We start from the raw sequence: 23574 nt of genomic DNA, 5'->3' as shown, positions 1-23574 counted from the left end.
TAATTAAACATCAGCTGCTGGATCTCTTTCATCAGCTTCTTTGCTTCAGCTTGAGGAAGCTCTTGAAGCACGGTGTTTAGATAGGCTGTAAAGGTGCTGAAGACATTTTTATTTTGTTGCTCCTGTTTTCGTAACTCCTCCAGCCTTGCCAGCAATGCAGCATCCACCTCGTCCATAGAATTTTTCCTCCTCTTTTTTGAAGATCCAGGGTGGGGACTGAGAGGGGGTACTTTCCACATGTGCTGATGTGGACACAGGCCCTGCAGGCGGGGAAACACCCTCATTGTCGTCGTCGTCCTCCTCCCTCTCTTCCTCTCCCTCCAGCTCCTCTCCCCCCGCTTGATCTTGAGTCTGTAAAGATACAAAATTGTTATTATTATTATTATTATTATTATTAGGCTAATAATACAGATAATATAACCAATACTGATTCATATGTGACATGAATAACCAAAGTGAGTGACTATGGCACCTACAACGAACTCATTAACACTGATGGTTTTACAAAGCACAAATAAATGATCAAATAATTAAATACTAATAAATATAAAATAAACATAAATATAATACACTTACATCATAATTGGATGCAGTATTTCGGTGCCTCACATGCACCTTCAGCCAGGCTAGACGCTGGAGGACAGGATGTTCGGGTCCTCCAGCGGCATCCCCACTCCTCTTTGCCGCTGCCTTGTTGTGCGCCCGAACGTAACGGTCACGGGCAAGGGTCCATCTGTTAACAACTGTTTTGACCGGGAGTCCCACAGCTGCCGCTATTTCCTCCCAGCTGTTTTTACAACGCTGTTTGTCACGGTGACCCGGTACGGTGGAGTCGTACAGATGTACATAGCCCCTCACCAACTCGCAAATCCTCTCCTCCAAATTAGCCGCCATTTTTAAATGTCCAGTGTTGACAGTTCACGTAGACCAAAGACGGATGTGACGTAGACCCCACCCTTCTTCGTGGACTTTCGAAATTGTACACTTCTGACTCTCTACTGCCCCCACACATTTATGTGGTATTGCTCCGTTTCGCCCGGAGCTCACCGGATTGCTAAGCTCTTGACCAACGGACAAACTGACGGGTGAAACGACCTCCGGAACCGGATGAAAATGTCCGTTTCCGTTATTACCGGAGGGTATAAATGGGCCTTAAAAGAGAAATATCAATTAAGATGAGTATAAACAGCAGAGCGTTACTCATTCATTAATCAATTTTGCTAATAGAGAGTACTTTGGAAGAGTCATGATGAGTGATTATTAATGAATTTTTAATAATAGGTTACTCAGCATGAGTTCAAGCGTGGTCATTGGAACATGCATTTTGTTGCACCTTTTTCTCAATAGTGCGTTTTTATTATTGAATCTATTGAATCTTCACACGTCATACATAGGCCCAGCACATGTCATTTGGTATATTTACTTTATTTTTGGGTTTATGTCATACATAGAAACAAATGCTTTCCTTTGAGGCAATTCGTAAATAGCTCTCCCTTTGAATTTATTTTCAAAATCAGAGTCTGGTTTATGGTTTGAATGGATTTCAATGACATTCACATGGTAAATGCGCAAGTCCAAGTTCCACGTTTTCCCGACATCCAAAATAAACGAGGTTGTGACTCAGTCTACTTCTGTTTTAAATAAATCATGCCTCTTTCATGAGCCCGCCTTCATTCTGAAGGTAAGCGCTGTGGGCGTGATCGGAGCACATAGGGGAGAATATGCATAATTGAAATGCGTGTAACTGGAGGTGTGCAAAAAAAAGACTTTATTGAAGGTGCACTTTTCATTTTTAATAACATTGAAGAAAAAAAAGGAAGCACTTTTAATTTGAGTACGGTAATACAAAATTGTATTGATGTTTTTTTTTTTACAATTTTGAATTAAAGCTGTTGTGGAAACGCTAAATGTATGTGCGTCCCATCAGAAAGTACCCAATATATGGTACATAGTTTGTGTTTTTTCTTGTATGTTCCCAGTGGATTAGCCACTTCAAACTCGTCTATATATAGCCCAAGAGCAATCCTAAATTCTTCCACATTCAAAAGAACATTTTCTTTGAAATGAGAGCCGTCTCTGAATGAGTGGTATCTTTCCGATGAAATCATCTCTGCATGCAGCACCTTATCAAAAATATCCTTATTGCTTAACAATGCAGCATTTTCAGTATGGGGACATATACAACTCAACTGGCATAACAACTGGAAATTCTCACGGTATATAAGATGCTTTCCTGCCAAGTGTTGATAGGGATCCTTCTGTAATGGTGAATTTCAGCAGGACATTACTTTGTGAAACTACACTTATAATGTCACTATGGAATTATCCACATCACCACAATGCTGACTGATAATCTTCTGATTAGAACTTTGTAGTAATGGTTGTGAAAGTAAATGGATCTGGTTAATCTGCTGAATTACTTCTTGTGCAGCACTTCCTGATATGTGCAGGATCGTTTGCAATTCAAAAATAGTGAAGCCAGGTTACGTTGCTGCTGAATTTCCAAGTCCTGTATGTCATCTACAGACTTCTCCTCACACTGGTTGTCGTCCTGTAAAGACACCTCTTCCTTCCCTTCAGTCAGCTGATCTGATGATCAGTGTTTGGTATTATTCCAGTTTTAACTTGTGTTGTAGCACTCCCACTGTGTACTTTTGTGTGCATTAAACGTTGAATATACATTGTTCTGAAAATGACAGCCTTCGTATGGACACAGAACTCTCTGTTTAAGTTTTTAAATGGCTGCGTAAGTGTGTGAAAAACTCAACTTCAGTGCAGGGCTCTATATATTGAGTGAAACCCAACTGTGGGTTTACTTGCTTGCCCAATGTCTGATTGAGAGTGACAAACAGATAAATGCACTTTGAGCGCATTAAAAGATTTGAAAGTGCACAAGCAATCCTTATGAAGACACAGTATTGGCTGTTGCTGAGTGAAGCCTCCATGTTTTAGGCAATAGTGTTTTAACAACTGTCCTCTTTTGTCTGCAGAAAAAAATACAGTGCTTACAGGCCCAAAAAATGATTTTAAGTGGGGATAGTCTCTCAAATTATAAGTATTTATAAGTTATATTTATAAATTATAAGTGTAGCATAGTGAGCACTTTGTCAAAAACTGCTCTACTGCTGGTTATAACTCCTTAAGCTGAAAAAAAATAGACTTAAGCCTCCAAAATATTGGCTACTGGCCTCTCACCTCCAGTGTACTGAGACCCGCGTTGACGAAGCAGCTGTTCAGTGAAGAGCCCTCAGGCAGTTGCCGTGAGCACTTCTGAAAAGGACAAAGTATTCTTTACATTAAAAGGAAGTTCCACTTACAGTGTTGTGGTTTGTTGATTAGTGACACTTGATATGTGCATGCTTTACAGGCATTACAGGAAAATACTTGTTTTTGATATGAATGTAAATGCATTTATATAAATATCTATTTGAGGCTTCAGTCATAAAATCAAATGAGCCATGGGAATGTTCTCTACCACTGCGGGTTAAAATTGTATTTCCTACCGGCGGTGGAGGATGAACTGGTATCGCGGCCGGGGGCTTCAGTTAACATTACTTTGTCGCCTTCCTCGTCCATCTCCACCATCTCCTCCTCGGCAGGGACTGCTGGTATAAATGGGCTAACAGGGCTAAGCCCTCCCTATCTTTTGCAATAAAAATGAGAGAATTATTGTTAAAAAACCTTAGAACAGATTTTTTTTTTTAATTTTGGTGGAACCTACTGCAGAAACAGCACCAAACAGTCACAAGAAAAACAAGATATATCTGTGCGTGTCAACTCGAGGAAAACAGAAAACTTGCTACAACATTTCAAATTTGGGACTTTCCACTTTCGTTCTGGAACAGTTAAAGTAGGTTTTCAGGCAATCCAGGGATGGTGGTGGGAAAAGCTAGCCTTTACCGCCAAAACATGCCTGAACAAGTTCTGCCAATAGAATATTGTGCAGTGACTGTTAGCTAAGTCAGCTAACGTTTCGCAAACATTAGCTAATGTTTAGCAAATGTTAGTTAACACTAGCTAACATTGGCAGCAGTTAGAAACATAAATTCACACAGTTATACCTTGCTTGATAACTTACCTTATTATTCCTCAGAAGATAAAATGAAAATTCACGGTATGGTCCAAATCCAAGCAGTCTCTTTCTTTCCTCAGTTTCTGATCTACACTGAGTCAGTGCCAATCTACCTGAGCACACACAAGAACTGAACGTTGGCTACTGCACATGCTCAGACCCAAGTCTTTGTTGCTTCTTCTTATTCTTTTTTCTGGCAGACTAAGTACAGTTTAGTGCATTGCTGCCTCTCGCTGGTGTAGTAACATCATTGCTTCCTTTGTTTCTACTTCATTGTTTTCAGTTAGCTTCACTCTAAACAATAAGTAAACTTTTTTCATCACCCTGCAATTAATTAACTTAGTAAAAACTAGTAAGAAAAACATATTGTTGATAGCCGAGTAAAGTTAATTTATGTAAGTCAGGACAGCTATTAGAATTTTAGAATTTACAGTGTGACCAGTCAGTGACCACTGAACAGTCTCGGGAGCTCACCCTGGTGGTACTAACCAGTGGACAGTGCAAGGTGCCGGAGGCACTGACCAGTAAGTAACCAGTCCCTGGGGCTCCCCCTAGTGGTACTAACCAGCGATAAGTATAAGATACCAGTGCTCACAAAAATGACCAGTGTGAGCTAGAATCCCCTCTCGATTTTAACTGGAAGTTCAGTGGATTTCTAGAACAATGAGCACCAGAACTTTGCAATTTATTATCAATCCAAATCAATGGAGTTTTTATGTAAGTTGGTCAAATAAGAGTACAAAATGCTTTCAAAAACTCTGAGAACTATTCTTCTATAAGCTAACAATACCTGCTATACACTGTAAAAATAAATAAATAAATTTAAAAACTTGAATTATTCTGGCAGCTGGGGCGCCAATAGAATAACAGAAATGAATCAGATTATAAAAATCAGTAATTTTCCATGATTAAAATAGTTTGCATAGTTTTTTGAATAGTTGATTAAGGCAGCAACTTTCACATGATTTTGACGTGTTATAGAAACAGTAACATTAGCGATAAGAACCACGTTTTGATAAATCAAATGTTAGTAAAGTCAGTGTAAGATAACTAAATTGTGTAAATTGTGGCAAAGTAACTGTGTTTGCCAATTTGCAATTCCCCCCTCCCCAAAGAGAAGGCTTGGTAACGACAATTTTAGATATTCTGTCCTGTTGTCCTACCTTGTTGAAATGTCCTATCTGTAGCCATCGATTTTTGCTACCCTAACTTGAAGTACTACCCTACTGCAGGTAGCCTACCCTAGGTTGCGTATTTTTAGTAGGCAACAAATGGATTATCAGAAAATGCTACCAACATGATATTATACTTATCATATTTAAAATATCTAATATGACAAAAATAGTCTAAAATGACCTTATAAGAAAATTATACCACCATAAAATGACTGGTAACATATTTCGATATTTCGCAGACACTCATCAGAAAATCCAACTAGTGTTTTAGCTATAACCAACTGTGACATATAGCGCTGAAAACATCAGGCAAGGCATCTCATTTGCTTTGATCTAGCATTGCAGTAACGCAAGACAAAGTGCGTGCTTGCATGAGATATGCGCAGGTACATCAGCTAACATATCAAGGTAGCCTGTGCACGCCATTAATGCTAAGATATCTAACTAAGTTTTAGACCATAGAAAGTGTTACAGGTTTCATCAACACAAGGTTTCAAATTTATTTACAAACATTCTTAATTCAGCAGAAACTCAGCATCATTCAGCAAAAAAAGCTGACCAAATCACCAAAACAGTTGTGACTTTTAAACTTATTGAATCAAAGAATACTATTACAGGATCTATCTATTTGTTTACCGATCATCAACTGAATGCAGACATCAGCAGAAATTTAGCATTATTCAGACAAGCTGGGACCCAAATCACCAAAACAGTCTGTACTCTCTTAAACTTCAACTCTTTAAACTCTTTTAAAGCAACGAAAGTCTCATGAGCAACAAAAGATTAATGAGACATTGGCAAAAGCTCACCACAAGACTTCATCAGTGATATTTTTTGTTTGGTATCATCTGTCGTGGCTACTCTACACCTCTCAACAAAACCCGACAATTTCTCGATTTTTGCATCCCATGGGGGTAGGGATTAAAGGTGTCTGGCGTGGCAATGGCCAGCTCAGCAATGGGGCATATTCTAGAAATGGTATTTCTATCTACCCCCACCTTCATGAATGCCTTTTTCATAGACCCTCCCTTGTTGAATGCATTCAGCACCCGTTTGTAACATACGATTATCCCGCAGACAGTTTTTGCTAAAGGGAAAAAAATGAAGACACAAGCAGATAATAGTTACTTAATTAAAGAGGTTAATAAGTAACCAGAACAGTCTGCAAAAGATGAAAGACCACATAACATATGCATTTTTGTTTTAGTCTAGGCCTTGTTTAGAGTTTAGGCCTCCCAGCTCCTCTTCAGCCAGTCTAGGGGTCCCTGGACCGCTCGCCTGTAGAGAAGCTCAAAGGGTGAGAACCCTGTCAACACCTGGGGTACCTCCCTGTATGCAAACGGAAGGAATGGCAGCCATTTGTCCTAATCTTTACCTGTGTCTGAGACAAACCTCCTCAGCATGTTCTTGAGGGTTTGATTAAACCTCTCAAAGAGTCCATCAGTCTGGGGATGGTCGGGACTGTCTTTATGACATTGATTCCCAGTTGCCGGTGGACCTGCTTCATCAGACAGGACATGAAGTTGGTCCCCTGATCAGTCAGGATTTCCTCTGGAACACCAAACCTAGAGAACAACTGTATCAGGGCACTGATGACTTCATGGGTAGTGATGGAGTGCAGTGGGAATGCCTCAGGAAATCTGGTCGCATAATCACAGATCACCAGGATGTACTGGTAGCCAGAGCTACTCTTCTCCAAGGGATCCACAACGTCCATGGCAATACGCTGGAAGGGCGTGGTGATCACAGGTAATGGATTCAGAGGGGCTTGGTCAGACCTACGGACCATACTTGTTTTTTGGGCAGATGGGGCACGTGGTACAAAAGGTCTATACATCAGTGTACATGGATGGCCACAAGAAAGGTGAACTGACCCTTAGGTAGGTCTTCTGGTGTCCTAAGTGCCCCGCCCATGGCACAGTATGAGCCAGGTGTAACACTAGTGAACTACAGCTCATGGGCACCACCAACTGCTTTTTCTCTGCACCAGTGACATATAAAATGCCATTCTCAATCACCACCTCCTCTCCACCATGTCCCAGTTTGTTAGTTCCCCCCTTCTCAGCAGCATCATACAACGATTTCAGAGACAGGTCCTGACGTTGAAGCATAGCAATGTCGTCAGGGACTTCCCACTCCCTCCTACCCAGCCTGGAAACATTTACCTCTGGATCTGGGGCCCCCATATATTTTTCAAGCCATTTTTGACGGCGCAACTTTCTGGGCCCTTTGGTGTCACCTTCACACAGACTATGGCACAAGTCTGGCAGAGGCTGCACATCTGCTTTTGCTTGAGATCTGATAACTACTGGACATGATACCTGCAGACTGTATGTTAGAGTGGCCTTCTATACATTTGGCTTCATTTCCATTTCAAATCCCCATGTACACACTGAACATGTGTGTGTTGACTATAATCCACAGCACTATCAGGTACATCAAAATGTTTTTATCAGCAACATGGAGGTTCCCACATCTAGCAATGCATTTACAGTCTGGCCATTAACAGCCACAGTACAGTAGGCAAAGTTGTTACCCCCAACATCACATACAGGGCTATCACCCTCCCAGGGTACGTAACAAAAGGCAGTCAATTTAGGTTTTTGTACAGGGCAGACCGCAGCTTTATGCCCAGGCTGTTGGCAATAAAAACTAAGCCCTGGGTCTCAGCCCGAGTTACATTGGCCTTATTACTCCCCCTCATGCGCCCCACCTCAACAGTGTTACCTCCCTTTACCCGGCTGTCTCTGCTGTCGCTGGTGCCTCTGGGAAATGTCACATGGCCCCGCGGTGGTCCTCCTCAGCGAGCATTGATGTACTGCAAGTTCAGTTTGGCTGTCCTCATCGGGTTGATAGGCTGACATCTTCAGTTCTTGACGGTACAACTCATTCAGGCCGTGGCTGGTCTCAGGGGGATCGGCAGGCATTAACTGCTGGGTGTGGAAAGGCTGTTGTTGTGGTGCTGGGGTCAGCAGGGCTAGCTGTGGACTGGCTATGGTTGGCGTTGCCTCTGGAACAGCACAAGGTGGTGATTCTTGAAGTGAAATCCTCAGTCCTCTGATTTCTTCTAACAGCCCCTCTTCCCTCCTATGCTGGGCTGTTAGGAAGCTCCTCAGGAGTTCCACCATCCCTGTCTCAGGTGTCGGGTTAGTGGGTAGGGTTCATGGCGGGCTGGTTTTAGGGCATGCTCCCAGCTCTTCAAAGTAGTCCTCCTCTGATGATGCAAATGTGTCCCAAACCTCATCACTTTTCACCTCCGGCCGTTTCTTTTTCTGGGACTGAAGGTCAGTCCTCTTCTTCAGGGGTCACACTGGTTTGCAGGTGGCCATCCCACGGTTGGCACCAAATGTCACAGATAGCATAGGCTGATTGCCAGGTAAATGATGGCTCCACCACACTTAGTGCAAGGATGTTTATTTACAGTGCCCCCCCCCTTACCACCAATCCAAGAAATTATGACTATGTACTTCATTTACAATGATTCCAGACTTAGACCAAACAAAAAACACTGCTACAAGACAATACAATACAGTACGCTACAGTACAACACAACACCCTACAATACTATAGCACAACTGCCGTCAGGGCTCCTACACAGCTGCTATTCACCTATTCTCTCTCTTTCAGTATTCCAGGAGAGGCCCTTATCTACCCGTTGGTCCTCCCCCTGGACCATACCACAGGTCATAAACTTGGTTCCCACACAGACACTGTAGTGGCAGGCTACAGGAGATATAAAGAGTGTACTATTTTACAGAATGTAATGTACATTGTGCGTTGTCTAAAACATCTTTGTTGGCCAGAAAGACATTTTATATTTTAAAACACACACTAACAATCGTGGTCCAGTCCATCCCAGCGTACATACGCATGCGCACCTTTCTGCCCACTGTATAAATATGGTAGCACTTGCGGTTATTCGCTTTTTGGACCATAACTCCTGCTGTATGCAGGAACCAGAAACTGCAAGCAAACAAACAAACCAATGACACCATAGACACCATGGCAGAGCAAACAGTGGTGGTGACTCCTCAGCTAAGTATAATAAAATAGTATTTATTATGCTGTCTGAGTGTAGGTGTGATCCTAAATTCTAGCAGAGACATTTGCTTGTGTGTATGTGTGCGTGTTTTTACTGCGGTTGTGTTTCTGTAACTGCAAACCGCACTCCATGTGTGCACCCACAGAGGCTGGTGAGCTAGTGACTGCAATCACAGGAATGCAAAGAGAGTGGTGAGCGTATGGGCAGATTATGGGCAGCTAAGAGACAGTTATAACAGGGATGAAGGGCTTAGAATAGCATGGTCCGTACCCAGTGACCAAGCTCTCTTGGTCACAGGGTGGCTGAAACTCTCAGGCTTTCTGAACAGGTAGAAATGCTCCATGTCTCTTGAATGAAAGATCCACACATTTTACAGTTCTCATGGGAGTTTAGGAACAGAAGCCCAGACTGGAGCATGGGGCCTGGCTGGCAGCAGCCTTCAGGCAGTCTCTCTCATTTTGGCCAGACATGCACCACTGCAGTCACACTTGAATCCCCACAGCAGAGAAAATGTCTGTCTTCAATATTTCCTTTGATTCACACCTCCATCCACGTTCTCACTGCACATAGCCTGTGGCTGCATGGGCCTCCAGGGGATAACTTCTTAACTGTTGACAGAGACTGCCACACTGATCCAAATACATCTTTCATTCTCAGAGTAGAAACTTTTTGGATCCTGATAGTCCAGGCACTGTATTCATCAAGTATATAGAATACTCTTGTGAATCCTGTCAAATCACATATAAAATTCTTACCAAAGTGTTTCATGTTGAAGTACAGTTTTGATGCCCCAAAATTAAAATTAAAATCTCACATGGTAGCATTTGTTTCTTCACATTACATTTGAATGACAAAATTCCATTTAGTCCACTTTAGTCACTGCTAATAACAATTATTATTATTATTATTATTATTATTATTATTACAGTCATATAAAAAGTCATATAAATGATAGGCAAACACATAATTGTATATTGTACGTTAGCTTTGAAGTTGAAGCATAATAAAAGCTAGTGAACTATCATTATTACATTACATTATTGGCATTTAGCAGACGCTCTTATCCAGAACGACTTACATCATTTTTTAACAATGTTATCCATTTATAAACCTGGATATTTACTGAGGAAATTGTGGGATAAGTACCTTGCCCAAGGGTATAACAGCAGGTAAAATCGAACCAGCAACCTTTTGGTCATGCTCCTTAACCACTATGCCACACTGCCACCCTGTATGTGGACTTTTAACCTCTTGCTGCAAATAGTAGTGCTCACTTTAAAACTAACTAACAGACAACATTACATTATCAGCTGGCTAAAGACACATAACGTGAATATATTCAAAGTTACAAATAATCAGTGATATTTCACAATATTAAGAAAAAGAAAACTACCACAAGATACACTTAAGAGAAATTAACTGCTGACTCCATATTGTTCATCTAATTAATGGGTTGATGTTAATGGATTGCATGGATTATTGATGGAATTCTGGCACCTCCAGACATGTTTTAAGACCACTTCAATCTTCAGCTTTAACTGTTGTGAATGAACAATTCACACATACTTGTAAAATGAGACCAACAGCAGCTATTTTCGAGGTTTTAGAAAGTTCAGCTTGTTAGGCATTCTCATGAGCACCCATCTAAAAGTCTTTATGAATCACTTTTAGCCAAATATGTCTTAAAATATTATACAGTATTGGTTAACATAACTATGATTTTTGAATGAGTTAATATATGTAAATATAGTTTCAGTATTGAAATTAATATATTTGACTCCTCATGCATGTTAAAATAGGTTCAAAAGCAGTCTTCATATCCATGCTTGCCAAAAAATATTTCAGGTTAAATATGCTGGATTTAATTTACTACGAACTGGAGAGTAAGTGCTTTGTCAACCTAAAAGCAATTACTTAATATGTAATACCCTGCATAGACAAAATTACCAGAGATTGCAGAGGCCATTTAGATGAAAATTGAAACAAAGGAGGAAAATGGGACAGACATCTGTTAAAACCTCCTTTACATCATCATTTTTAGTTAAAACCTCCTTTACATCATCATAAGGTTATCTACAAATTTACATCATGATTAACCAAATGAAGACAGATTTTTTGCTGTACAAGTAGCATTGCAGCAATTTGCATAGGTCAGAAGGACTGGAATTTGCATTTGGTCTCTCATTCTGAAACCTTCATAAATTCAGATTTTTAAAAAATATTTATTTTATTTAAATCCTCAGAGAAAATATTTTTCCATTCTTGATTTATCTATCCCGATGTGCTGAAGGTGACACGACTGTTTACACTTGCCTAAATGTAAAGGGGAGAAGGAGATGTCTGATATAAGATGGTAAACTGGAGCTATAGGCAATCAATAGCTAGAGTGTTGTGCACACATTCCATTAGCTGGGAGATGTGTCTGGTTAAAGTTGTGCTAAGAGGACATTTGGATTTGATTGATTGGTCTTATTTTAAATGCAAATATCCATGAAGATCTATCCAGACTCGTTTTTCCATGTTATATAATATTTGTTTTGGCTCTGTTTAAGGGGATGTTTGGCTTGAAAAAATATTCATCCAGTTCATTGGTTTCTCATACAACAAAACACATTTTTCTTCTTTCATTGTTGTACTGTGGTAGGTATTGATCCTCTTTGGGACTGGAAATTTACTCAAATGCAGGGAAGGGGAAAAATAAAACTTTTCCAAATCCCAGAACAGAATCTAGTGAGTTTGACAGTTGTAGCCAGCAGTGGCGTCTTTGGCATAGAAATTCGGGTGGGGCACCATTTGGCTTGTCAAGCCTATCAGTGACGACGGTGAGCCTCAACCTTGCTAGTTTGACACAGTGATGAAACCCTTATTACACAATATCACGCCTAGCTGCTCACCTGAAAAATACAAGAAAAAAGCCTACCGGGGGAGCACAGATGGGCCTATCATTTAAAGTAAATTATGTTCAAACAAACGTAAGTTCAGGAGGAACATTTATTAATGTGCTACCCAATGTCCGACTTCCCTTTGTGAGGACTATTTAAATTCCACATACTCCTTGTACTACATCACTTGGTGCGGCCTCTGCACACCTGAGATTCCACTTTGAATCCCAGCTCAGCTTTTTCAGGACCTTGGTCACATACTGTACATCGCCAAACAACCTTTTTCCAATGCAACCGTTGACCTTACACATAGGCTAAATTAAACTCCTGAAATGTCTTTAAAATGCGATGGACATATTGTGGACAACGAACACTGATTTTTTGTACAGGTTTAAAGTAATATTGCTTACTTATTTACCTATTAATCCTGTGTAGCCTACAATGTTTTATGCCTGTAATACCATAAATCTTTCTTTACCAAACAGGGAGGCCAATCCATGTAATAGCGTAAATCATGCATTACCAAACAGGGAGGCTAATGCAATAGATAGCCAACACCGTTCAAGCTGAGCACACTGCCATAAAGTGCAATTATTGACTCACCTCACTACTTGAAAAGACAGATGTTTTAAATCCTTAAAGCCAGTCGTGGTCCATGTTGTCTCACCCCCAAAAAGAAGGCAAGGAAAGCAGAAGAGTGATTTTTTTCAAAGTGCTAGCTGTTAGCCAGGGTTTCTTCTGGAACCACTGCAGATTGAAACTGATTAAAACTTTATCCTTTCCTCCTTGGGTGATTTTAATATTTTCTGCCTGGTGGGGTCCCAATATTTTGATCGCCAGCTTCTCTTCAAAAGGCAGCCAAGAGGTGGTCAAGAGGTCGATCAGCGTGATAGGCTATTTCAAAAGTTACAGCTATGGACTGCTACAGCTAGGCTACTAGAAGAATCTAAAGCAATCTCATATCAGTAACACGATCAGGAGGAGACAGCTACTACAGCTACAGTCAGGAGAAGATCTACAGCTAGCTAGCCAATTGACACATAGGAGGAGATCTACACCTAGCTAGCCAGTTGACACATAGCTGTGATTTCTGCACCCTGCACTTGACCTTTATGTGGTTGTTACCAAACTCGGGGCCGGGACGATCGGGCCCCACAGGCCAACATAGAAAATCCGTTATGACATGCGCAGAAGGAGTTCCCGGTCATACTGTCAGGGCCATGGGTCGTGGGGCCGGCCTCACTGACAGATACTTGCCAGCATCAAGTGTCTTAGGGTACAGCACATTGCACACACAATTTTTATTTCTTTGAGTGCATTTTAAAAGAGATATTACGGATAATATCTATCAAAGGTTGAGTTATTCAACATGAATTTTATTCATTGAACTGCTGTGCCTGAGAGATAAGAAACTCAGTGAAGGAACTCAATACCTCCATGTAGTTTGGGGCAGGCCCCAGCGGCCCCTAATTTAGAGACGCCCCTGGTAGCCAGACTGATGGACCGAAGCAGCAACGTATGACAACAATTCTGATGGATAAATCCACAAGGAAGGGTGATAGAGTATAGCGGAGTAAGGAAAGTGAACATGATGTGAACATGTTTTTGCAAAATGTTCAATCAAAAAAAAAATGTTATGGGTCCCATTGGATTCCCAAAGGAAGTCACAGCTGTACCTCATACCCTCATCTCTCATCTGTGGATGCTCACCACGATGACATAGGGGTGTGAAAGAGTGAGAACTACATACGTCATGTCAGAATCCCTAAACCGCACACAGCACTTCAGTAATCCTGAACTACACACAGCATGTTAGAAACCCTGAACTGCACACAGAATTTCAGAAACCCTGAAGCACACACATGTCAGAAATCCTAAACTGCACACAGCATGTTAGAAGCTCTGAAGTGCATACAGAATGTCTGAAACTCTGAAATGCACACAGAATGTCTTAAGCCCTATAAATGGGAGAAAGTTTTAAACCAAAGACCTCTGATGGTGTTTTTGTTGTTTTTTGGGACAGTGTGTGAAGTGCTTTATTTTTATGGGGACCCTCATAACATCTTGTGACAGATGGCTTTAAGTGATTCATTGAAACAATATATATGTATTAAAAATTGCATTCATTATGGAATGTCACATTTCATTATTGTTGTATTTAATCATTTTTCATATGCATATTAAAAGTTACAATGATACTTATGTAATGGCTGTGAGATCTGTCTGTTGCTTTTCTGATTTAATGATCTGAGCTTGTCTGATGTGATACTTTCCAAAGAACGGCACTATTTTGATTAATTATTTTACAAGCAATTAGGTTTTGTGTTACTTCAAGAAAATACTCATTTTGATTAAATTGATTAAATTGACACAGTGGGTAAAACTGCAAAGTGTTGTTTGGGTGTAGATTGAATGTTTAAATATTCAAAATCTTCTTCATAGTGTATGAGTTAATTAACATTAATAATGACTAGAAATTAGGGGAAGTCTTAAGTGGTGGTGGTTTGAGTTTACATAAAGTGATCAGACAATGATTCATAAGCACACATATTTATTGACAAACATGGACTATATACAAAAGGCACAGTATGCTATATTTGTGGGAATTCAGCCACATTTTATATACTCAAGCAATGACACAATTGCTTGAGTATATAAAATGTTTTAAATGTATTAATCAATATATAAAGTATTGTATTATCTATCTTTCCAATATACTACATTTTCTCAACTGGAATGTTTTATATTCCGCCAAGTTTTCTCCTGCTAGAATGAGTATCAAAGTGGCTAGTAGTGATGTGCAGTTCACAAACGAACAAATCTTTTTGAACAAGTATTTTCAGTGTACTGTATGTATGGTTCACCATTCTACAAGATTCATTCATTTTACTGACCAGTCAGGTAACCTCCCCAACATTCTTTGTGTGACAACTACATCAAAAAAAAAAAAAAGCAGAAGAAAAGTTAAGATTAGAAAAGTTGGACTGGGCTGCTATCTAAGCAGAAAATTAGAACTAGTAGAGTCAATGAATGTGAATGACTCCAATCACTGATCAAATCAATATACAGTAGAATTGATTTTCATTCAGTGCCTGCAGTTCATTTGTTCAACCAGTTTTTTTTTTTTCAGTTCACTGAGTCACTACGGATTTGTTCAGTTCTTGCAATTTGTTCAGTCTTTCAGTACATCTCTTTCAGAGAATCTCATTCAGTACTTTTAGTACATCTTGTTCAGTGAGTCCTGCTCAGTTTGTTCAGTTTGTTCCCCTCGCTGACCACAGGGTGACTCCATTCATCATCATACTGTGCAATTTAATACGTAGCCTTCTCTCTTATTGAAAAGTGTTATGATTGAGGTTGCACCATGCAATAAAACAATTCTCCACTGTTATTTACATTAATTACTAATGAAACTAGTTACTCAGTTTAGCTTATTGTAGAGTCAGTAACCTACTTTATTGGTAGCAGTATAGTGCAATTATGTTATATTTAGAAATTTTACAAAGAAATATATAGTTTGTCAGTGTAACGGAGTGTGGCCCGAGCGGAGAGGTGGTTCAAGACTGAAGGAGGGACAACTGCAGACAAAGTTTCCAATTTGAAACTTTTTATTTACTTTAGGCTACCGGCAGGGTTACAAGCATGCAAACACACTAGAAAAACAAACAAAACACTTTGGCAAAGAAAAGGAAAAGACCACTGAGACAATGCCCATATTCTAACTAGGCCCTATTACACAGGTCCCATGGCATGACCTCTCACTTCAGAGGCATCTCCTCGTCTGAGCTACACAGCAGCCATATAAAACCCCGGTCTCATCCATTGAACATAGATAAATCAATTAATTACTACACACCATATGTCATTGCTAACAGCACCTAGGCAGAACACCTTCCTTACAAACAATCAGGTGTTTATTTTATCAATGCCCTTATACACTTCTTTGACGATTAAAATAAATTCGCACGGAGCACCCCTGCACCAATGAGCGCTTCCATATCGGAGCGCGAAAAGAGCGCAGAAAAAGCTTCCCCGTCCTGCACCCCAGTTTGCTCGCTCACATGCAGAAGACAACAGGAGTACAGGAACCACCAGTAAGTACATCGATACATTTAGAAACAGCATAAACAGGCAACCAGCAAGTGTTCTGATGTTCAATGTGCGCACTAAAAGAACTCTTACATAGCCGCTTTAAATAAACTGCGATTCTAAATGAATGTACCGCGTTTTGCGTCTTTCCTTGTTTCTGATACATGACAACTTTTAATTGCTATCATCAGATTAACTAACCCCAGACCTACCAACAAACACATTAACATCAAAGAAACCGATGGTAAAGCATTATTTGCGGTTTCATCGTGTCATTGTTCATACGGAGGCGGAAAAGCCACCGATCCCAGTGACGGACGCGCTGCGCTCCGTCACAGTCAGTCATTTCGTGATGTCATGTTAGTCTGTGAGATATCGTTGTATGTCACTGGGCTGATAATACACCAACTAGTCTAATTCTTTGGCGAGAAAGAACTGCAGCTACTCCTGAGTGAACTCTGACTGTTTATTTCTGGCTCTGATACATGGGTACATATGTACTGATGTGTGGTTTCTGTAAACAAATTAGATACAATAAATCTTTGCTCAAATAACAAGAGTGCAACATAAATGCTAACATATACAATAAAGATGTCAGCAATAGATAAATAATATTAGTTATGCAGTACACATTACTTCTACAGCAAGTTCTCACAGTCAGATATTATAACAGAAGATAACATTCTTCAAATATTCTACACATTGGCAGCATTACAGAAGGAATGGGTATATCAATATTACTGCTTTAACACGCTACACCTTGAATTATAAAGTTTGTACCCATGAAACGAATATAACTGCCATTTCCAAAACAATATACACAATATTCACTACACTAGTGGCGCTGAACTATATGCTGCAATAAAACAGTGGCGCATGCGTGCAGCAGGGAATTTTACACACAGTGTGTGAGTTCTGCAATGAACTGGCATTGCATAAGTTGTCAGCTGCTAATTACAGAGCATTATCTTTACTGAGATGGGACTTGGACTGTAATAAAAAAAATTATACCTATCTGTCTATCATGCCTATCTATATTGTAATTGCTCCAAATAGCTAATAATGAAGCCATGAAAGGTTTTTTTTTTTAATTCATCACTGTCTAGATATTGATTGACCAACCTAATAATGATAATAATGAAATATAATAATTATATTTTTTACATGATAAGCCTGTCAGTGTCTGTTTAACGTTCAGAGATTTCACTTAAGTTCTTTCTGCAACTTCAAAGGGGTTTGGAGGTTACTGTGTGACCTGTGATTTCTTTTTTTATGATATCATTATTTCACATGCATTAGAGAAGTGCAGTCTATCTATTTATTTTTGGAGGCATTACTCTGTCATTAATAACTACCATCATTTTGGATCTTTACTGCTGTATCTAAATATTTGGTAGAATTAAGGAAGGGCATTTGTAAATGACTGTGGGTTCAGTTTAATTTAAAAGACATGTCATCTGCCCTCTAGCTTAATGACACAATTTGGCATCTAGAATCAAGGTATATTAAATTGAATGACAGACTATCATCATTCCACCATACTATGGTCAGAGAAGAAATTGCAATGAACAAAATGAATAAGATTGAGTGAACAAGAAGTACTGAAACAACTGGACAAACTTGGGGAAATGAACAAGTCATGAATCTAATGAATGAAAAATGGGTCAACAATCTTGGTAGTAACTGTCTGAGAGAACTGGAACAGTGTTATTCAAACCTTGGGGGAGGTGCACGTGGGTTGTGTTGATTACTGTATAATCTAGACAAATTTACAATCTGAATGCATTTTTAATACATTAAGAAAATAATGGAGAATATTCTGACAGTATTACAATTTTTGTTCTGTTCAGTTTTTTATATTTTAGGCAGTCAACGTCACATGAAGAACCACTCTGTGTTTTTCTTTAAAAAAGTGCTATTTTCACTTGTCCAAACAGTTGCATTGACAATTTTAATATCTTAGAAACTTTCTTTTTTTTTTGGTGACCCGCACAAGCCAGTTAGCCTAGTTAAAAAGGGAATAAATGTTCTTCTTCTCTATCCCTGACACTTTCTCTCACATTCTGGTTGAAACAAAGTCCAGACGCTGCTCACACTACAATATAGAAAACACAAAGGCTGGAACACTTATATAGAATTTAAGCACTACTTTCAATGACAAGCATAATAATTCCTATGTCAGCAATGGCTTGATGGCACAATCACACTTTAGCCTGTGGCATTTCATCAAGAATACTTTGTTCTTCATGTATCCTTGAAAAAATAATACAAGAAACAAGACACGCCACTGTCAAATCAAGACCTTCAGTTTCAATCCAAGAAATCATCTCTAAGATGACATAACATGTCATCAGTTTTCAAAATAAAAAATACTGATGCTTTGGCATAGAGAATAATGTCTGTTTCTTCACCTTGAAAAGGCAAAGGATAGAGATTTTGGCTATAACCTGGCTTTGTAAACTCTCCTTCCAAAGAATAAAGCGGTGATGCCATCCACATTTTGTCAAACACCATCCTTGATATCCATTTCTCTATCTAGCAATGCTGATATTACATTGCAGTGATATTGTTAGATAGATACTGCAACTGCACTATTAAAGTAACAAGTTGCATAATTTTGATAATGTCCGTTGTGTGCTTCTTGCACATATTGAACTTGTAAATTGCACATGAGGGGTTCATACTTGATTGCAAATGAGTTGTTGCTCGGGGGGGGGGGGGGGGGGGGGGGTCAGATGGTGATCTCCCCATTGCAAAAGGGGGAGGAGTTAAACAGTTTTATAGCCACTGGCAAGAAGAATCGCCTGTGATGCTCTGTGGAGCGCTTTGGAGGGATGAGTGTTGCTGAAGGTGCTCCTTTGGAGGGCCAGTGTGCTGTGGAGGGGATGATCTGGATTGTCCATGATACTCAGCAGCTTGTTGAGTATCCTCCTCTTCAAGACCTCCACTACAGAATCCAGTCCTGCTCCCAGGATAGTGCCAGCCGTCCTTAGGAGCTTATTGATTTTGTTGACATTAGCTGTTGTCAAGCTGCTGTCCTAGCAGCAGCATAGAAGTTTGCACTACAGTCTGATAGGAAATGTGTATCATTTTCCTGCAGACATTCCCACAGGAGTGGAATTGTCTGAGGAAGTACATGCAACTGTCCCTTCTTGTACAACGCCTCAGGACCAGTTTCTGGACCAGTCCAACTTGTTGTCCAGATACACACTGGTATAATTGTACTCCTCCACTACCTCCATGTTCACCCCTTGGATGGAGACAGGGGTCAGGGATGATCTGTGTCTCCTGAAGTCTGCCACCAACTCCTTTGTTTTTTTTTTGTGTTGAGCTGAAGGTGATTCAGCCCACACCACTCAATAAAGTTGTTCACTATACTCCTATACTCTGCTTCCTCTCCTCCGCTGATGCAGCCCATAATTACAGAGTCATCGGAGAAGTATAGAGGATTAATAGGAAGGGCACCAGTACTGTCCCCTGTGGGGAGCCTGTATTACTCACCACTGTCTCGGACAGGCAGTTCTGAAGTTGCGGATACTGTAGTCAGCCTTCAGGTAGTCCATAATCCAGGAAACCAGGAGGGCATCTAACTGCATTATCACCAGTTTGTTCCCCAGCAGGACAGACCAGATAGTGTTGAATGCACAGGAAAAATCAAAGAATGTGATTCTCAATGTGCTGTCTAGCTGATCAAGGTGAGCTTAGGAATGATTTAACAGGTAGATGATGGCATCCTCCACACCCACCTTTGTTTGGTAGGCAAACTGCAGGGGGTCTAGGGATACCCTCACTGTGAGCCACAGGTGAGTCAGGACCAGCATTTCCAGTGTTTTCATAATGTGGGAGGTCTGAGCTACCAGTCTGTAGTCATTGGAGGCACTGGCATGGATCTTCTTTGGTACAGAAACCAGGTAGGATGTCCTCCACATCAACAGGACCCTCTCAAGACTTAGGCTCAGGTTGAATAATTGCTGGAGAACTCCACACAGCTGGTGGGCACAGGCTGTGACTACCCTTGGCCTGACACCATTGGGACCTGCAGCCTTGTCCGATCTGAGTCTGCTCAGCTCTTTCCTCACCTGCTCTGCAGTAAAGGTCAGGAGGGAAGAAGAAGAGGAAGGGGTAGGACACGAAGGCTGAGAGGAGTCATCAGAGGAGCATGGGGGGAGGGTGAACTGGAGCCCCATCATCAAACCCACTGAAGCACAGGTTTAACTCATTGGCCCTGTCCAAACTGTCCTCTGTTTCCAGGCTGTTAGTCTGTTTGTAGCCTGTGATGCTCCTCAATCCTTTCCACACCTCCCTCATATTGTTTCACTGTTTTAGCTCAAGCTTCCTCCTGTAGCTGTCTTTACCCTGCCTTATCTTCTCCTTCAGTTTCTGCTGTACCCTCTTTACCTCCTCCCTGTCTCCAGTCCATTCTTCTGGTTCAGAAGATCTTTGGTGTCTTTGGAGACCCAGGGCTTATTATCGGGGAAACAGTGAACAGTCTCTGCCAGGATAATATTGTCTACACAGAAATTGATGTAACCCGTAATAAGATCAGTGAGTGCATAAATATCCTCCCTGAGGGGGTTGCAGATCACATCCCAGTCCGTTTTCCTTAAAACAGCGCTGCAGAGCCTCCATGGCCACCTGTGACAATCTCCTCAAAGTCCTCATGGTCACAGGCTGCCTCTGAACCAGTGGCTTCTACCTGGATAGCAAGTGTACCAAGCTGTGGTCAGATCTGCCAAGTGGTGGTAGTACAATGGAACTGTAGGCTTCCCTGATGTTAGCATTCAGCACATCGTGCGTCTTTCCGTCTCTGGTGGGACAGTTCACAAACTGGGTGAATGTGGGAAGGGTACCTACCAACGAGACATGGTTGAAGTCTCCAGATATTGCTCTGAATGAGCTTGGGTGTCTCGTGATGACTGAGAGGCTGATGTCACTCGTGCGTAATGCATTCGTTGATGTGGAGCACGTGATCGCTGATGGTGGAATGTAAACAACCACCACATTAGCATGGAAGAATACTCTGTATATATAATACGGACAGAGACCGCCAGCTAGCATTTCATTATCAGGGCTATACACACACTCTTTTACCATTATTAACATTTAGAGCAAGTCCAAAATTATGAATTTGTGCATATAGATTTTAGTGAAGGTGAACAGTGAGGTAGAGACAAAAGCATGGGAATTTCAGTTTATGGAGATCCCTAGCTGAGACATGTGGGAAAGGTTATTTCATTTCTAATTGTCTTCAGGGATTGCTGGGCCCATTCATACACTATTATGCCAAAAAAGAAAGCATATTTCAGTTTGTACAATGAACAGAAATCACTACAGAATAAGAACCACTCTGAATCTAAGACCTACCTCCTGTTGCTTCTGAAATGAAATGGACCAGTTAGTAGTGATGGATATTTTGACTCAGAAACTGATGTAAATTGTTTTGTTGAGTTCAGCAAGAAGATGCACGTCATTAGCTCAAAGAGTTGTTCAGTCCTCACCCCAGTTCAATGGTGTATTATTACATTATTAAACTCAGATTAAACGTATTTGGCTCTAACTTATCCAGTCACTTACCAAGTACATGTGAATCCAAAACCATTACAGCCTTGATGTTTTCTTGTCTTTGTTGGATATCCACCTGATTCTAAATTGCTGCTAATTTTAATAGTTTCTGAGATGCTACAGGCAACCACTAGCTTATGTTACTTTTTTCGGTAATAATAGTCTTACATCCGATGTGGAAAATACGTTGGATAATGAGTGAACAAGCATATGCACGCAACACACATGAATTTGGCGTTTTGAGACTTTGTTTAATTTTATGAGCTTTAACATTATTTTCTTTATGTATTACAAACTTATTTAAAACAATTTGTTCATTGGCAAACTGTGCACCACCAGTAGCTAGAACACTCTTCCTTGTAAAATTGGTCATGTTTTTTCTCTGTTATGTTTGGTTTGTGTATTTAAAATGCAAATATTGTTTATTTAAAACTGCCATGTGACTTGTGAATTGGTTGGTGAATTGGTCGTGAGCTACCCTGCCTTGTATGCTTTCCTGTGCATTAAGTTTGGTTGTCTCTACCCACGAGTAAAGATTCTTTTATAACCTTTCTGTGTTTCTGTGTTATCTCTGCAACTGGATTCCTCCTGCTCAACCATGACAAGTTGCACTCTTTACTTCTAAGTTTGCAATAATGAATTTACTTCTAATTGGCAATATTGAATATGATTATAATGATGTGTAACATCTCCTTATGCCAGTTCAGAGAACTGCAGTGGAAACACACCTCCCATTGCATATGTTCTCAATATGCTTTCACTGCATGAAATAGACTCACTATTTAAACTCTCCATGAAGATCTTTTAAAGCTTGTTTTATTATATTGCACAACAATGACACATTTGATGAAAATGTAATGTTGTCTTTAGTTTATGTTTTTGCAAAATTAGTTTCAAAGATTTAAAAAAATTCCTGAATAAGCTTCTGAGTTTATACACTACTTATTAAGTTGTTGCAATTTTGCTCTAAAGTCCAAAGAAAAAGCGAGACATTCTTAAATGAAGGAGAAGAAAATGAAATATTGAGGAAGTCCAGATTATGCAATACATCTTATAGCTTTGTGAATTGAACCGAGGAACTGCTGCATCATGTATTTTTACAATTGTTTTGTTGTTCCAATCTGTAAATTGAGTGCAGGTCTTGATAAATATATCCAGGTTTTTCACAATTAAGCTTCCTTTCATTGTCTGCAGATTGTGATAAATTTCCCCTGATGGCTTCTTTCTCCAGGTAACACTGGGCTATGTACTCCATAATGAGCACAGAGCTGAACCTGAAGAGACAAAGAGGACATACTACCTTCAGTTGGTTCTGCCCTTGAGCTGCCTCTGCAGTGGTTCATATAATCAATATCAGGGAGAGAGGGTTCTTCACCCTTGTGTATAGAAGAGCACTGTGGGGATTATTTTCCCTTTACAATACCGAAAGGAGAAAGGCCTATGCACTTTATTGATCTTCATGAGTTTCAGTTTTCAGGTTTCAGGTGAGTGTCTCTGCACTGAACAAACCCTATGAGATTAGCAGTAGAAACAGTTCCTTTAGAATGAGGAATTCTATGAGGCTCCTTTGTAAACGCTGGAAAAGGATTGGTTAACATACCTGTATGCAGTACAACCAGAAACAAGAAGACAATAAATACCAGAATGTTCAGTAACTTTTAATGATTTCCTCTTCTCTTCAATTAAATAATTGCATACCTTCAATTCTTGATGTAGATGTGTAACAGAGAATATAGTATATCCCTAATAATC

Source organism: Megalops cyprinoides, chromosome 8 (assembly GCF_013368585.1).
Source record: "Megalops cyprinoides isolate fMegCyp1 chromosome 8, fMegCyp1.pri, whole genome shotgun sequence".
In the NCBI taxonomy this organism is placed as follows: domain Eukaryota; kingdom Metazoa; phylum Chordata; class Actinopteri; order Elopiformes; family Megalopidae; genus Megalops; species Megalops cyprinoides.
Note: the sequence above shows the minus strand (reverse complement) of the source record.